Source organism: Bombina bombina, chromosome 1, assembly GCF_027579735.1.
Source record: "Bombina bombina isolate aBomBom1 chromosome 1, aBomBom1.pri, whole genome shotgun sequence".
NCBI classification, from domain to species: domain Eukaryota; kingdom Metazoa; phylum Chordata; class Amphibia; order Anura; family Bombinatoridae; genus Bombina; species Bombina bombina.
In genome coordinates, this window is record NC_069499.1 from 1,443,288,068 (window position 1) to 1,443,305,083 (window position 17,016).

The following is a 17,016-nucleotide window of genomic DNA, read 5'->3' on the forward strand; positions in this document are numbered from 1 at the left end:
CTAATCTGATGCCCCTAACATCGCCGTCACCTACATTATACTTATTAACCCCTAATCTTCCGCTCCGGACATCGCCGCAACCAACATTATATTTATTAACCCCTAATCTGCTACCCCAACATCGCCACCACCTACCTACATTTATTAACCCCTAATCTGCCTTCCCCAACGTCACCACCACTATTCTAAATTTATTAACCCCTAAACCTAAGTCTAACCCTAACACCCCCTAACTTAAATATAATTTAAATAATTCTAAATACAATTCCTATCATTAACTAAATTATTCCTATTTAAAACCAAATACTTACTTATAAAATAAACCCTAAGCTAGCTACAATATAACTAATAGTTACATTGTAGCTAGCTTAGGGTTTATTTCTATTTTACAGGCAAGTTTGTATTTATTTTAACTAGGTAGAATAGTTATTAAATAGTTATTAACTATTTAATAACTACCTAGCTAAAATAAATACAAATTGACCTGTAAAATAAAACCTAACCTAAGTTACACTAACACCTAACCTTACACTAAAATGAAATAAATTACCTACATTAAATACAATTAAATAAATTGAAATAAATTAGCTAAATCACAAAAACAAACACTAAATTATAGAAAATAAAAAACAAATTACAGATCTTTAAACTAATTACACCTAATCTAAGAGCCCTATCAAAATAAAAAAGCCCCCCCTCCCAAATAAAAAAAAACTAGCCTATACTAAACTACCAATAGCCCTTAAAAGGGCCTTTTACAGGGTATTGTCCCAAAGAAATCAGCTCTTTTACCTGTAAAAGGGTGTATTGGGTGGGTTTATTTTTTAGGTTAGGGCTTTGGGCAGCAATAGAGCTAAATGCCCTTTTAAGGGCAATGCCCATCCAAATACCCTTTTCAGGGCAATGGGGAGCTTAGGTTTTTTAGTTAGGGTTTTATTTGGGGGGTTGGTTGTGTGGGTGGGGGGTTTACTGTTGGGGGATTGTTTGTATTTTTTACAGGTAAAAGAGCTGATTTATTTGGGGCAATGCCCTGCAAAAGGCCCCTTTAAGGGCTATTGGTATTTTGGTTTAGGCTAGAGGGGGGTTTATTTATTTTTTTGGGGGGGGGCTTTTTTTCATTTGATAAGGCTCTTAGATTAGGTGTAATTAAATTAAAGATCTGTATTTTTTTATTTTCTGTAATTTATTGTTTGTTTGTTTTTTTGTGATTTAGCTAATTTAATATAATTTATTTAATTGTATTTAATGTAGGTAATTTATTTCATTGTAGTGTAGTGTTAGGTGTTAGTGTAACTTAGGTTAGGTTTTATTTTACAGGTCAATTTGTATTTATGTTAGCTAGGTAGTTATTAAATAGTTAATAACTATTTAGCAACTATTCTACCTAGCTAAAATAAATACAAACTTGCTTGTAAAATAGAAATAAACCCTAAGCTAGCTACAATGTAACTATTAGTTATATTGTAGCTATCTTATGGTTTATTTTATATGTAAGTATTTAGTTTTAAATAGGAATAAATTAGTTAATGATAGGAACTTTATTTAGATTTATTTCAATTATATTTAAGTTAGGGAGTTAGGGTTAGACTTATATTTAATACATTTAATATAGTGGCGGCGACGTTGGGGCGGCAGATTATGGGTTAATAAATGTAGGTAGGTTGCAGCGACATTGGGAGAGGGATGTTTCTACATGGAAACATGTAAGTATTTAGTTTTAAATAGGAATAAATTAGTTAATGATAGGAACTTTATTTAGATTTATTTCAATTATATTTAAGTTAGGGAGTTAGGGTTAGACTTATATTTAATACATTTAATATAGTGGCGGCGACGTTGGGGCGGCAGATTATGGGTTAATAAATGTAGGTAGGTTGCAGCGACATTGGGAGAGGGAGATTAGGGGTTAATAAATATAATGTAGGTAGGTGTCGGCGATGGGGGCAGCAGATTAGGGGTTAATAAGTATAATATAGGTGTCGGCGATGTCCAGAGCGGCAGATTAGGGGTTAATAAATATAATATAGGTGTCTGCGATGTCGTGGGCAGCAGATTAAGGGTTAATAACTGTAAGATTAGGGGTGTTTAGACTCAGGGTTCATGTTAGGGTGTTAGGTGTAAACATAAAATTTGTTTCCCCATAGGAATTAATGGGGCTGCGTTAAAGAGCTTTATGCTGCTTTATTGCAAGTTTTAGACTTTTTCTCAGCCGTCTCTCCCCACTGATGTCTATGGGAAAATCGTGAACGAGCACATACGACCAGCTCACCGCTGACTTAAGCAGAGCTGATATTGGAGTGCGGTACGGAGCACAACTTTGCTCTACACTCACTTCTTGCCTGTTAACGCCGGGTTTGTAAAAACTCGTAATACCAACGCTGCAGGTAAGTGAGCGCTGAGAAAAAACTGCTTGTTAGCACCGCACAGCTCATAACGAAAAACTTGTAATCTGGCCGTATGTTTCCTGTAATTATTTGTAATGTTACGTTGATTTTCCGACCATCTAATGCTAAATCCTCTTGATAAAGGCCTCTCTTGTGGGCCGAAACGCGTTGACAGAGCTATGGTGAGCTATTTATTCCTTGATTGTTGAATTATAATACAGTATTACACTATTGTTATTATCTTTTATTTTCAGGGTTTGAAGATTCCCTAGGATTATTTTTATTTATATTTTTTTTATTTATATTTTTGTATTTTTGCTTATTTTTATTTTTATTATTACTTTTTATACAGCAAATAATTTTTCTACATGGAAACATAACCCCTCCACATAAGCCCCCTTTTTGGGATCACTCTCACTAGTTTGTGCACATACTAATCATTTATTTTTTGTTTTTTATCTTTTGGATATTTTACATCTTTTTTGGACTTATCTTTATCACTATTTTGGATTGACTTCACGGATTATTCTTTGTCACCATATTTCGATAGAACTTTTTTTCATCTACCTTCATTTTGATGTTTTTTAAATGTTTCTTTGAAATGTTTTTTGCAAAGCTTTTTTAATAGAACTTTTGAATCTGCTGGATTTGCACTATTCATTTATACCACGTTTTTGGACAACACTTAAATTTGGACAGTTTATTTTTTGGATACACATGTGAAAATCTATTTATATCTCTTAACTTTGAGAAGGGATTTTTGGACACTACTTACCCTTTTTTTATATATCTCTTAACTTTGAGAAGGGATTATTGGACATTATTTACTTTTCATTGTTTTTTATTATTTTTTATTGTTTATCATTTTCTGATTTATGCCAACACAACTATATATGAGACGAACTTTATGAGACATTATACATACAGCTAACAAGCAAAACACGCATGTTTTTATAGATATTTATGTGTTTATGTGTTTTTACACATTATTTCTTGCCGTTCTGCTAAAATATATTTTAAACGACACCCTTGTTTTATATGTTTAATATGTATTAAATGCTTTTATGTATCAACTGTGCCACTCTTAGATCTTATATCTAGATATCAAAACCTACACATCTATACAGCACAACTACCATAATTGTAGCTGAGCTATAGCGCTATACATTTTTTCAGACAGAATACCATATTTTCACACCTATACCGCACCAGACCTCGCCAAGATTTGGCGCTCCTTTCTAAACCACGTTTAAAGACATCACAAAGGTTTCTGATTTGTATCACTCGGGTACTCTTACAATGGCCTTACAATTAGCAGGACCTGGAGGGGAAAACCCGTTATGGTTCCGCTTCGAGAGCTTCAGAGTGCTCAGTATTGTCAAGGCAAGGAGATTCCCCACGACATCCCTCAGAGGGAAAACAGGATGGGAATCTAGGTGGTGTATAGGGTGACTGAGATCCCGTCCCATTTCGTTCCACTATACCACGCTTCTTAATGACTGTACACCGGGTGTGCCGTGGCAGATACGAGCCTGGTGTCGTGAGCTCAACATTTCCATTTCTGAGGGCGACCTTGCTTATGCAATTACTCTCACTAAAAAGACGCTTCATTGTGTCACAGTCTTTGAGACATATATGAAAGGTGTGTTGAAGTAGTATAGAGTCCCAACCCGATTGGCAGCGATGTACCCGTCCTCCACCAGAGAGTGCTGGAGACAGTGTAATTGTGAGGGCTCCAACCTTCATGTGTGGTGGAGCTGTCCGAAGGTTGCCCCCCCTATGGAGAGAGGTTGAATCCATGGACCTGGATGTCCACTTGACACCTGTGATGGCTTTGCTCCACATTCTTCCGAGATCTTTCTCCCTGAGCATCAAGAAGTTCTTAATTTATGTCCTGGCAGCGACTAAACTGTGCATAGCTCGGGCATGGAAACAGACAGAGCCCCCAAATCTAAATGAGATCTGTGATGTGATAAATCACTTCGCTACCATGGAGAGATATGTCGCCTGAACTCTTACTGGGAGACGTGGTCTGACTGATTTGAACTCTGATAAATGAGACCTACCAGCAGTGCGATCTACTCCTGAAACGCGAGGAGAGAGTTCATGTAGTCCCTTCCCCACTCCACCTCCTCCCCTCACTTCCCCCTCCCCCCCCTTTTTTTTCTCTCTCTCTCTTTTCCTCCTCTTCCCCTCTTTTCTCTTTATCTCCTTCTTTACCCTCTATATGAGGGAGATGTGTATAACCCCTATTTATCAAGCCGTCTGGAAAATTAGTATGTGGGCCCTGTTGGCTCACATTCTATTCGCTCCCTTCCTAGGAACAAATAATGCCCGGTATCTGATTTTTCTTTTTCTTTCTACATTAGCTATTATGTGAATATACACTGTTAACACACAAGTTCTAATGTTTCTGATTATTTCAGCAAGTGAAATGTATATTTCGGTTAACCATACATATTGCTATCATTTTATTTTAGATATGCTTTGCTGTAATTTTACTTTAATATTACTGTACGGTGAATTTCTATTTAATAAAGAAAAATATTTAGAAAAAAAAAAAAAAAAAAGAGTTTTACACTACAACGCATAAAACTCATAACTAAAGTGCTAAAAAGTACACTAACACCCATAAACTACCTATTAACCCCTAAACCGAGGAACTCCCGCATCGCAAACACTATAAAAAAATTGGTAACCCCTAATCTGCCGCTCCCGACATCGCCGCCACTATAATAAACATATTAACCCCTAAACCACCGCACTCCCGCCTCGCAAACACTAGTTAAATATTATTAACCCCTAATCTGATGCCCCTAACATCGCCGTCACCTACATTATACTTATTAACCCCTAATCTTCCGCTCCGGACATCGCCGCAACCAACATTATATTTATTAACCCCTAATCTGCTACCCCAACATCGCCACCACCTACCTACATTTATTAACCCCTAATCTGCCTTCCCCAACGTCACCACCACTATTCTAAATTTATTAACCCCTAAACCTAAGTCTAACCCTAACACCCCCTAACTTAAATATAATTTAAATAATTCTAAATACAATTCCTATCATTAACTAAATTATTCCTATTTAAAACCAAATACTTACTTATAAAATAAACCCTAAGCTAGCTACAATATAACTAATAGTTACATTGTAGCTAGCTTAGGGTTTATTTCTATTTTACAGGCAAGTTTGTATTTATTTTAACTAGGTAGAATAGTTATTAAATAGTTATTAACTATTTAATAACTACCTAGCTAAAATAAATACAAATTGACCTGTAAAATAAAACCTAACCTAAGTTACACTAACACCTAACCTTACACTAAAATGAAATAAATTACCTACATTAAATACAATTAAATAAATTGAAATAAATTAGCTAAATCACAAAAACAAACACTAAATTATAGAAAATAAAAAACAAATTACAGATCTTTAAACTAATTACACCTAATCTAAGAGCCCTATCAAAATAAAAAAGCCCCCCCTCCCAAATAAAAAAAAACTAGCCTATACTAAACTACCAATAGCCCTTAAAAGGGCCTTTTACAGGGTATTGTCCCAAAGAAATCAGCTCTTTTACCTGTAAAAGGGTGTATTGGGTGGGTTTATTTTTTAGGTTAGGGCTTTGGGCAGCAATAGAGCTAAATGCCCTTTTAAGGGCAATGCCCATCCAAATACCCTTTTCAGGGCAATGGGGAGCTTAGGTTTTTTAGTTAGGGTTTTATTTGGGGGGTTGGTTGTGTGGGTGGGGGGTTTACTGTTGGGGGATTGTTTGTATTTTTTACAGGTAAAAGAGCTGATTTATTTGGGGCAATGCCCTGCAAAAGGCCCCTTTAAGGGCTATTGGTATTTTGGTTTAGGCTAGAGGGGGGTTTATTTTTTTTTTTTGGGGGGGGCTTTTTTTCATTTGATAAGGCTCTTAGATTAGGTGTAATTAAATTAAAGATCTGTATTTTTTTATTTTCTGTAATTTATTGTTTGTTTGTTTTTTTGTGATTTAGCTAATTTAATATAATTTATTTAATTGTATTTAATGTAGGTAATTTATTTCATTGTAGTGTAGTGTTAGGTGTTAGTGTAACTTAGGTTAGGTTTTATTTTACAGGTCAATTTGTATTTATGTTAGCTAGGTAGTTATTAAATAGTTAATAACTATTTAGCAACTATTCTACCTAGCTAAAATAAATACAAACTTGCTTGTAAAATAGAAATAAACCCTAAGCTAGCTACAATGTAACTATTAGTTATATTGTAGCTATCTTATGGTTTATTTTATATGTAAGTATTTAGTTTTAAATAGGAATAAATTAGTTAATGATAGGAACTTTATTTAGATTTATTTCAATTATATTTAAGTTAGGGAGTTAGGGTTAGACTTATATTTAATACATTTAATATAGTGGCGGCGACGTTGGGGCGGCAGATTATGGGTTAATAAATGTAGGTAGGTTGCAGCGACATTGGGAGAGGGAGATTAGGGGTTAATAAATATAATGTAGGTAGGTGTCGGCGATGGGGGCAGCAGATTAGGGGTTAATAAGTATAATATAGGTGTCGGCGATGTCCAGAGCGGCAGATTAGGGGTTAATAAATATAATATAGGTGTCTGCGATGTCGTGGGCAGCAGATTAAGGGTTAATAACTGTAAGATTAGGGGTGTTTAGACTCAGGGTTCATGTTAGGGTGTTAGGTGTAAACATAAAATTTGTTTCCCCATAGGAATTAATGGGGCTGCGTTAAAGAGCTTTATGCTGCTTTATTGCAAGTTTTAGACTTTTTCTCAGCCGTCTCTCCCCACTGATGTCTATGGGAAAATCGTGAACGAGCACATACGACCAGCTCACCGCTGACTTAAGCAGCGCTGATATTGGAGTGCGGTACGGAGCACAACTTTGCTCTACACTCACTTCTTGCCTGTTAACGCCGGGTTTGTAAAAACCCGTAATACCAACGCTGCAGGTAAGTGAGCGCTGAGAAAAAACTGCTTGTTAGCACCGCACAGCTCATAACGAAAAACTTGTAATCTGGCCGTATGTTTCCTGTAATTATTTGTAATGTTACGTTGATTTTCCGACCATCTAATGCTAAATCTTCTGCAGGTGCGCGCAACGTATTGTAGCCCACATATGCAAGATAGAAGATACTACATACTGGGAAGCACATGAAACATGACCTATTATAGAATAAATATGGCCGGTCACATTAGATTTGAAAGTCTTATTCTTATGTGTGATATAATCACACAACTTACATATCTTGCTCTACATTTAAAAGAGCCATGAGATTGTGATCTTAGCCTATTATCTGTAGGGACACTTATCTTTTGTTGTTTAATGACTTTACTAGGTGCCAGGATAGTTCTCAGGTTAGGGGCCTTTTTATAGACAATCTTAAGTTTAGATCCAATCATTCCACCCAAAATAGGATCCTTTTTAAGAATACTCCAATATTTGGTAATAATATTTCTTATTTGATGATTGTTACAATTGTATTGAGTAATGAAGAGCGGGCACTTATCGGTCATATTTGACTTTATTTTTCCTTTTTTAGATGAATTCTGAAAATAACCCTCCCTATTATCCAATCTTGCTCTCATGTAACCACTATTAATAATGTGTGTAGGGTATTTCTTTCCAATAAACCTCTCCTTAAGGATTTGACTTTGAGTTCAATAATCAGCAAGTGTGCTGAAATTGCGGCGCACCCGCTTGAATTGACCATACGGGACATTCCCCTTCAATGGGAGGGAATGGTTGCTAGTAAAATCAAGGTAACTATTACAGTCCACTGTCTTAAAGTGAGTAGTACTAGCAACCCTACCATTAACAAACTCAAGCTTCAGATCAAGAAAGACCACGGTTTTGGGGTCTATTGTGCTTGTAAAAATGAGGCCTCTATCATTCATGTTTAGGTGTTCAACAAAAAGGTTGTCAGAAATAATGTCATGCCTCAAAACAAAAATCAGATCATCAATATAACGGCCATACAGCATCAGGTTCACCCCATACATAGGGTCATAAACAAAATATTGTTCAAATGACCCCATATATAAATTGGCATAACTGGGGGTGAACCTGGTGCCCATGGCCATCCCCCTGGTCTGCAAATAAAATCTTGAAATAAAAAATAATTGTATCTCAAAATAAAAGAAATTAGTGAAAACAGAAAGTCACGTTGATTGATAGGTAGATATTGGTCCGGTTCAAGGTAATATGAGATAGCTCGAAGGCCCAAATGATGAGGTATATTTGAATAAAGGGCCTGTACAAGTGATCCATAATATGTCCGAAGTGATGTCCAGACCCTCTAATTTCTTTTTTTTATATTTTATTTTTTTATTTGAAATATTGACAAACATATAGCAAAACATCAGTGTCTGTTCCAATTCATAACAACTTCACAAGAGAAGAAAGGTTGTATAGTACAATAATCTGAATGTACAACATATAAGGATAACTTCAATCAACAATTTTTTTTCAAGATTCTCTTATATAGAAGAATACAAGTCTGATTCCTACTGACCATGTGAGCGAATGTCCAGCAAAGTTCTAAGAATGCAGACCAGAAGAATATATTGGTTGTCGGCAGACACTTGTTAAGTAACAATAAAATGCTAAATTTACCATATTGTCAGAAAATTAAACAATAAAACAGTTCCAAACCTGAGACAAATATCTAACCAAAAACCCCAAGGTGTGCCCACTGCCTTGAATCTATACAAAATCTGACATACTATATACAAATATTATTTGTGGTATAATCTCCAAATTACAAAAAGTATACCAAACATCTTTACGTTATGCCTAATTGACTCAGATGTAAACCTCATCTTTACCCATTCCCTGCATACTTATATTGTTCCCACAGAAACACTATATCATAATAGAAATGTAATCGCCCCTTAGATAGGTAAAAATATCTTTCCATAGCAATGACACGAGCAACCTGTTGTCTCCACCTACTCATGGTGGGAACCAATACTGATTTCCAGAATGTGGGGACCAACTTCTTTGCTGCATTAAACATAATCTGAGTAATACAGCGCCTTATCTTACATGGAATGCTAGATAAATCATTAAACAGGGGGAGTGTTGGGGAAAATTTCAAATCCAGCCCTGTAGCAAGTCTAACTGTGTCAAATATATCCCTCCAAAAAGGGGTGAGTTGTGGACACTCCCACCATATATGAGTTAATGTCCCTACCTGCCCACATCCCCTCCAGCATTTATTGCTTGCATTCTGGAATATAAATTTTAATTTATGGGGTGTGAGATACCACCTTGTAAGTACCTTCATATTCGTCTCGAAATAAAGAGACGAACATGCGGATCTGGCTGTATACATAGCCCACTTTTTCCATTGTTGGGGAGTGATCTGTACATTCAACTCCTCCTCTCACTTCTGTACATAACCTGGTTTACCCGGTAGGTATAACATCAAAAGTTGCTTGTATATAGAGAAAATGCTGCTCCTTTTTGCTGTTTCACCCTTTAAACATAAGTTTTTAAAAACTGTAAGGTTACATAAAAATTACCCCTGTGTCTATGGGTTGAAATATAACTTGGTGATGAGCAAACCAATTGGAAAAGCCATCATACCCCTGTTCTAACATTTTCTGTCTATCACTAATCTTTCCACCTTCCACCAAGGCACAAATAGGGATCAATTCATGAAACTCACTAATTTTTCCAGATATGGGTCTAGCATGAAGCCAGTTTGCACCAATCTCTTTGTTATCTGTCAATGTAGTCAGTGGCGAGTAAGCAGTAGACAGTTTAGGAAACTTGTCCCTGAGAGACTTCAAAGTATTCCAGGTTTCACTAAATATACTATAGGGTAGACTTGTGCAGCTTCGAAAAATTTGTTTTGGTTCGGATCGATTCGGATCGATTCGAATTTCAGTTCGGTTCTATTCGAATTCTGAAAAATTTGAATGAATTTGTTTCGGATTCATTCGGATTCGGAAAAAATTTGGTTCGGTTTGATTCGGTTTGATTCGATTCGAATCGATTCGGAAATTCGGAATTTTGGTAAGTGTTAGGTGGGATGTGCTGTGTATTACACTAGTAATATGTACTGTATATTAGGTTTAACCCATAGCAGAGTGATAAAACCTAATATACTGTACAATACTAGTGTAATACACGGCCATCCAAATCTACTGAATACATCTGAATCGATTTGGATGTATTCAAATCGATTCGGATGTATTCGATTCGATTCGGATGTATTCGATTCGATTTAGATGTATTCTGTAGGTTCGGCAGTATTTTAATTTGTAAATTCGAATCGATCCGAATCTCCGAATTTTCTGAATTTCCGAATCGATCCGAAACGAATTGCACATGTCTAGTATAGGGTTTGCCTTCTCTAATTTTAACCAACTCTGTGGGCGTCCAACACAAACCCCTCATATGTACAACCTTTAAAAGTTGTGATTCCAAAAATGGTACTTTTTTGAATGCATGCTTACCCTCACCACACCAATCTAATACTCTACCCAGGAAGATGGCCGATTTGTACCAATTCAAATTAGTAACTCCCAAACCCTCGCCTTCTCTAGGAGTATATATAGTATACTGTGACATTCTGGATTTTCTCTCTTGCCAAATGTACAAATTTAGCACGTTTTGTAATCTTTGAATATATTTGGATACTCCAGATATTGGAAGGGCCTGCATTATATAAAGTGCCTTAGGTAAGAGAGTAATTTTTGCTGCTGCAATCCTCCCTAGCCATGATATATTCTGTTTAGGCATCCATCTGGATGCTAAAAGTTAAAACTTATCTAATAGTTTCCCGTAATTTAAGCTACGCAATTGTTCATCATCTGAGGTCAAATATACCCCAAGGTATTTCAAGGCTTTAAGGTTAATTTTAAAGGGACACTGCTCCTTTATCACATCTAGTGTATCAGTGGCAATGTTTATTGGATATAGTTCTGATTTAGAAGGGTTAACTAAAAAATTTGATACTTCACCATAAGCTCAAAGTTCTTTCTGGACATAATGTAGGGATTCTACGGGGGACGATAATGTTAATAATACGTCGTCCGCGAACATAGCCAATTTATATGAGTGATCTAGGACTTCTATCCCTTTTATATTGGGGTTACATCGCAGCCTAGCTGCTAGAGGTTCCAGGGACAAAATAAACAATAGGGGCGACAATGGGCAGCCCTGCCTTGAACCATTGCAAATCTCAAAACCCTTCAGATAAATGTCCATTCACTCTAATCTGAGCTGAGGGACCAGAATAAAGGGCAAAAACCTGAGAAATAAATTTGGAAGGTAGGCCGAATGTGGTCAAAGTGGAATGTAGAAAGGTCCAATCTAATCTGTTGAATGCTTTCTCGGCATCCATCAACAGAAAGACTAACGGCACCCCTACAGATTTAATATAGTCTATGAGAGTAATAACTTTACTTATAATGTCTCTGGCTTCTTGATTTTGTACAAAACCCACCTGATCTCCATCCAGTAGACTAGGTAATAACATATTCACTCTACCAGCTAGAATTTTAGCATACATTTTGATATCTACATTTAGTAGAGATATTGGCCTAAAATTCGCCGGCATAGAGGCTGGCTTTCCAGGTTTCGGAAATATCGTTATATGTGCCTGAAGCATAGTATCAGGAAATACATGACCACTAGCTATGTGAGAAAATAGAGCCGCTAGGTTTGGGCTTAACAGGGATTTAACGGTTTTGTAGTACAGAGTTGTAAAGCCATCTGGGGCAGGTACTTTGTTTGGTTTAATGTCTACTATAGCTGCCATAACTTCTTCTACATGTATAGGTGATTCTAATAAGGTCACTTCCTCATCTGAAATGTGATGGAGGTCTATGTTTTGCAAGTAATTGTCACATGCAGCTTTATGCGAATTAGATGGTCTATCATGGTAGATATTATAGAGTCTGTGATAAAAGTCGTGAAAAAACTTAGATATACCCACCGTATCTTCCACCCGTTTACCTGAAGGGGATTCTAGTGAGTGTATATAGGACTTCAACTGTTGTTTCTTCAAGGTTTTCGCTAAAAATGTCCCCGTCTTGTTACCCTCCCCATAAAACCTCTGTTTTAAAAACAATTGCTTTCTTTGGGTTTCAATGTGTAGTAGCTCATTTAATTTACTTCTTTTTTCAGAAAGCAATTGCTGTTGGTGGCTGTTCTCCGGGTTCAATTTTACCAAATAGTCTAATTGTGAGATTTCTTTAGCCAAAGTCGAGTAAGCTTATCTACTTTCCCTTTGTCTAACCGCCCTAGTTTTTATAAATTCTCCTCTTATGCACGCCTTATGCGCTTCCCATAGCATATCTGGATTAGTGTCCTTTGTATTATATATTTTAAAATATGTATTTAAGTGTTCAGTATAATTCTCTAGATTTTTGGGGTCTAATAATAAAGTGTCTTCCAATCTCCAGCAGAATGGTCTAACAGGCATAGATGGCAACCTCAATAGGCATTCCAACATAGAATGGTCAGACCAAGTAGTATGTTTTATATGACACTGTGTAATATAAAAGAGGGCACTATGGTCTACCAATATGTAATCTAACCTAGAATAGGTATTATGCGGATCAGAAAAAAAAGAAAAGTTCTTTTTATCTGGATGGAGATATCTCCACGTATCATGCAAGGCTAATGACTTAAAATACCTCCACAACGATTGGAGGGCTTTCTGTGGAATAAAAGTTTTAGCGCTTGAGCAATGTACTCTAGGGTCAAGTGGGGTGTTTAAACCCCCCCTACTATTAGAGGGCCCTTCAGGATTTCTAAATTGTTTGTAGTTACGTTGTTAACAAAGACACCTTGGTGTCTATTAGGTGCATAAAGTTTATAATAGTAACAGGTTTACCATATAACAAACCCATATAACAAACCCATTATCCCCAAATATCTAATCTCTTTGTCCTCTTTGTCCTTATTGCTTTAAAGGGAATGGACTTGTGTATAAGAATATTCACACCATTATTTTTTTTGAGAGTTAGTGCTATGAAAATATTGTGTATATTGCGAAGATAAATACTTTGGGATTCTATCTGCTTTGAAATGGGTTTCCTGCAAAAGGATAATCTGCCCTCCTCTCCTGTATATATCCCCTAATGCCATCGATATTTTATTCGGGCAGTTAAAACCTTGAACATTCTGAGTGACTATACGTAATTGCTGAACACTACTATAATTCGGCATCAGATGGCATATGTTAACTTACCCTCTCGGTATAATAGGTATAACATGTCTGAAAGGCTTTTGTGGACACACCCTAGGCAAAATAAAAACGAAAAACACATAACAATAACATTACAACAGCATAGAAGCATAAAGCTTCGAATTGTTGGGGGTGAACATAATTTAGGAGCTATATATATTAATAAAACTTAAACTGAATTACATCCCATTGTATTTTCCTACGGCAGAAAAATACATAGTCACAAACCTCTTACCCACATTGAATATTGAGAGCGGTGTCTCTCCATCTAATCAACTTGAAATGAGATAGGGAGTCACCTTCCCCAGTTATATCAAGGTAGAGATGTGGCCCTCTATAGCACACTCACATGGCCACAACTTTAAAAATACCAGAGAAAAAGGGAGAAACAGAAATTACACTCAAGTCCATTTCAAGTAGCTTCTCTTGTGGCTGTCTCTCTCACAAAAGGCTTAGAAGGATTATCGGTATTTTTTGATGAAACTCTTTGCCATTCTGGCCTTTGAGGTAGAGGTCCTATTGCAGGGGTCTGTTCATTCATGGCCTGATGGTATCTGACAATGAAGGTGGTTCTAAGTGAAGCTCCTTACACACTGATTGGATGTCATCTGGATTATCACATAGAATACGTCTGCCATTCCACTGTATCTGTAAGTTAAAAGGATGGCCCCATCTGTAGGGAATATTCTGTTGGTGCAGCATATTTGTTAGAGGTCTCATATTCCTTCTTTTTTGAAGTGTTCTTGTAGACAGATCTTCAAAAAGTTGCAGCTCCGTTCCTTTAAACTTTATTGGGTGTTTTAATCTAGCCTTTTTCATCAGTGTTTCCTTAATTGGATAGCTTGTAACTTTTACAATTACGTCCCGTGGAGGTTGGTTCTCTGAGGGCCTTGTTCTCAATGACCTATGTACTCTGTCCAGGGCATAAGAGGAATCATCGCCCTCATCTGATAAGAAGGCAAATAGGCTGCTGTAAACTCCTCCAATTTGACTACCCTTTCCCCCACCCCAGTGAGGTCTTTCTTAATATCTGCAATTTTTTGAGGGCAGCGAATCCAAAAGTGCTTTGGGGACTGTCACAGCTTGATTTATGCTTTCAGGCTCTGAATCTAATTTCTTAATCAGATCAGAAGAGTCACAAATATATGATTCGAGCCCTAACACGTATTTTTGCAAAAAACTATTGACATAAGAGGACACATTGTCAGTGAGACTACCTATGCCGGCTATAATTGGGCAACCCGGAGGACAAAAAGCGTTCTTATGAACCTTTGGAAAATTATAATAAAATGCCAAATTAGGTTTATCTGGGATCAAAAATTATTTTTCTTTTTTAAGGATAATTCCTTCATCAAAGGCATCAGCCACAAGACTTTTTAAAATAGCCTTATATTGGGTGGTAGGATCGTGCCCCAAATTAATGTAATAGGATGTATCATGAAGTATTTTTTTTGCTTCTATTAGATAATCCTCTAAATTCTGAATCACTATCTCACTGCCCTTATCGGCTTGTCTGATGACAATGGACTTATCTCCTCTGAGACTCTTTAAGGCTCTCTTCTCATTGGGATATAATTTATCTCTAACAAGCCTGTTATTTTTAGGAATCCGATCAAACTCCTCGCCAAATAACTGTTTAAAAATTTCAATATGTGCATTGTTAGTTAGCCTAGGTACAAAGTTGGATTTATTTCTAAAGTTAATATGGATATAACCCTCACAAAGCTGTTCGGCAAGAGAATCGGGTTAAAAAACGGGAACCTCATTTTGATTTAATCTAATATCCATACTGTCAGTCAAAATTGGAAATGTGGTTTTATCCTTTGGTTGTTTTTCCACAAAATGCTTTTGCATTGATACTTTTTGAGAGAAACGTTTCAGATCTACAAATAAGGAAAACATACTATGGTTATTAGTGGGGCTGAAAGAAAGTCCTTTGCCCAAAATCCTTACCTCATCATCTGTTAAAATGTGTGAGAATAAATTGATAATCCCCTTATTTAGTGTCTGTAGTCTATCCTTTTTGATGACTGTTCGCCATCCTCTACACCCTTGTGGCCGTAAGGCCTTTTTCCTTTTTGAGGGGTTGTCAGAGAGACTACAGGCTCCAGATAATTGGATATAGTTATCTGTTTCCACAATTGTTGGCATGGACCTAGCTCTAAAAAAGGATGTGCATGAATCCCATTGGAATTTGATGGCCCCAAACCAGGATTAGATGGTATATTATTTTCAGAATACCGTTCGCCACTAATAGTTGCTGGTGCCGGCCTATTAAAGGTCTTGTGGTTAGTATTGAAGTCATGATTTGATTCATGTGCTACAGGTATTTTATTAGGATACAAAGAGAGAAGCGCTCTACCAGGAACGAACAACAGCTCAGTGACTTGTTCTATGGCGATTTACCACCCGTAAGCAGACTCTTTTAGACCAGTGTGTTTTTCACAGAAGAAAACTTTCCTGAAGTATATCAGTCTGATCCTGCCAAGTAAGGTCAGTCCAGCCCCGAAATACCAGGCAATTCTCCTCTGAACAAGGAACATGACAACCCCAGACGATCGTTTCGGCCTCCTAAGGGCCTCGTCAGTGAGGTGCAGCCACATTCCTCTAAGCACACTGGGCAAGGAGTCCACATCTGGTTTCCCCCATCACCCATAGGGAGACTTCCCCAGGGTCATAATAATTTGCATACAAAGAGAGAAGCGCTCTACCAGGAACGAACAACAGCTCAGTGACTTGTTCTATGGCGATTTACCACCCGGAAGCAGCCTCTTTTAGACCAGTGTGCTTTTCACAGAAGAAAACTTTCCTGAAGTATATCAGTCTGATCCTGCCAAGTAAGGTCAGTCCAGCCCCGAAATACCAGGCAATTCTCCTCTGAACAAGGAACATGACAACCCCAGACAATCGTTTCGGCCTCTTAAGGGCCTCGTCAGTGAGGTGCAGCCACATTCCTCTAAGCACACTGGGCAAGGAGTCCACGTCTGGTTTCCCCCATCACCCATAGGGAGACTTCCCCAGGGTCATAATAATTTGCATACAAAGAGAGAAGCGCTCTACCAGGAACGAACAACAGCTCAGTGACTTGTTCTATGGCGATTTACCACCCGGAAGCAGCCTCTTTTAGACCAGTGTGCTTTTCACAGAATAAAAACTTTCCTGAAGTATATCAGTCTGATCCTGCCAAGTAAGGTCAGTCCAGCCCCGAAATACCAGGCAATTCTCCTCTGAACAAGGAACATGACAACCCCAGACGATCGTTTCGGCCTCCTATAGGCCTCGTCAGTGAGGTGCAGCCACATTCCTCTAAGCACACTGGGCAAGGAGTCCATGTCTGGTTTCCCCCATCACCCATAGGGAGACTTCCCCTGGGTCATAATAATTTGCATACAAAGAGAGAAGCG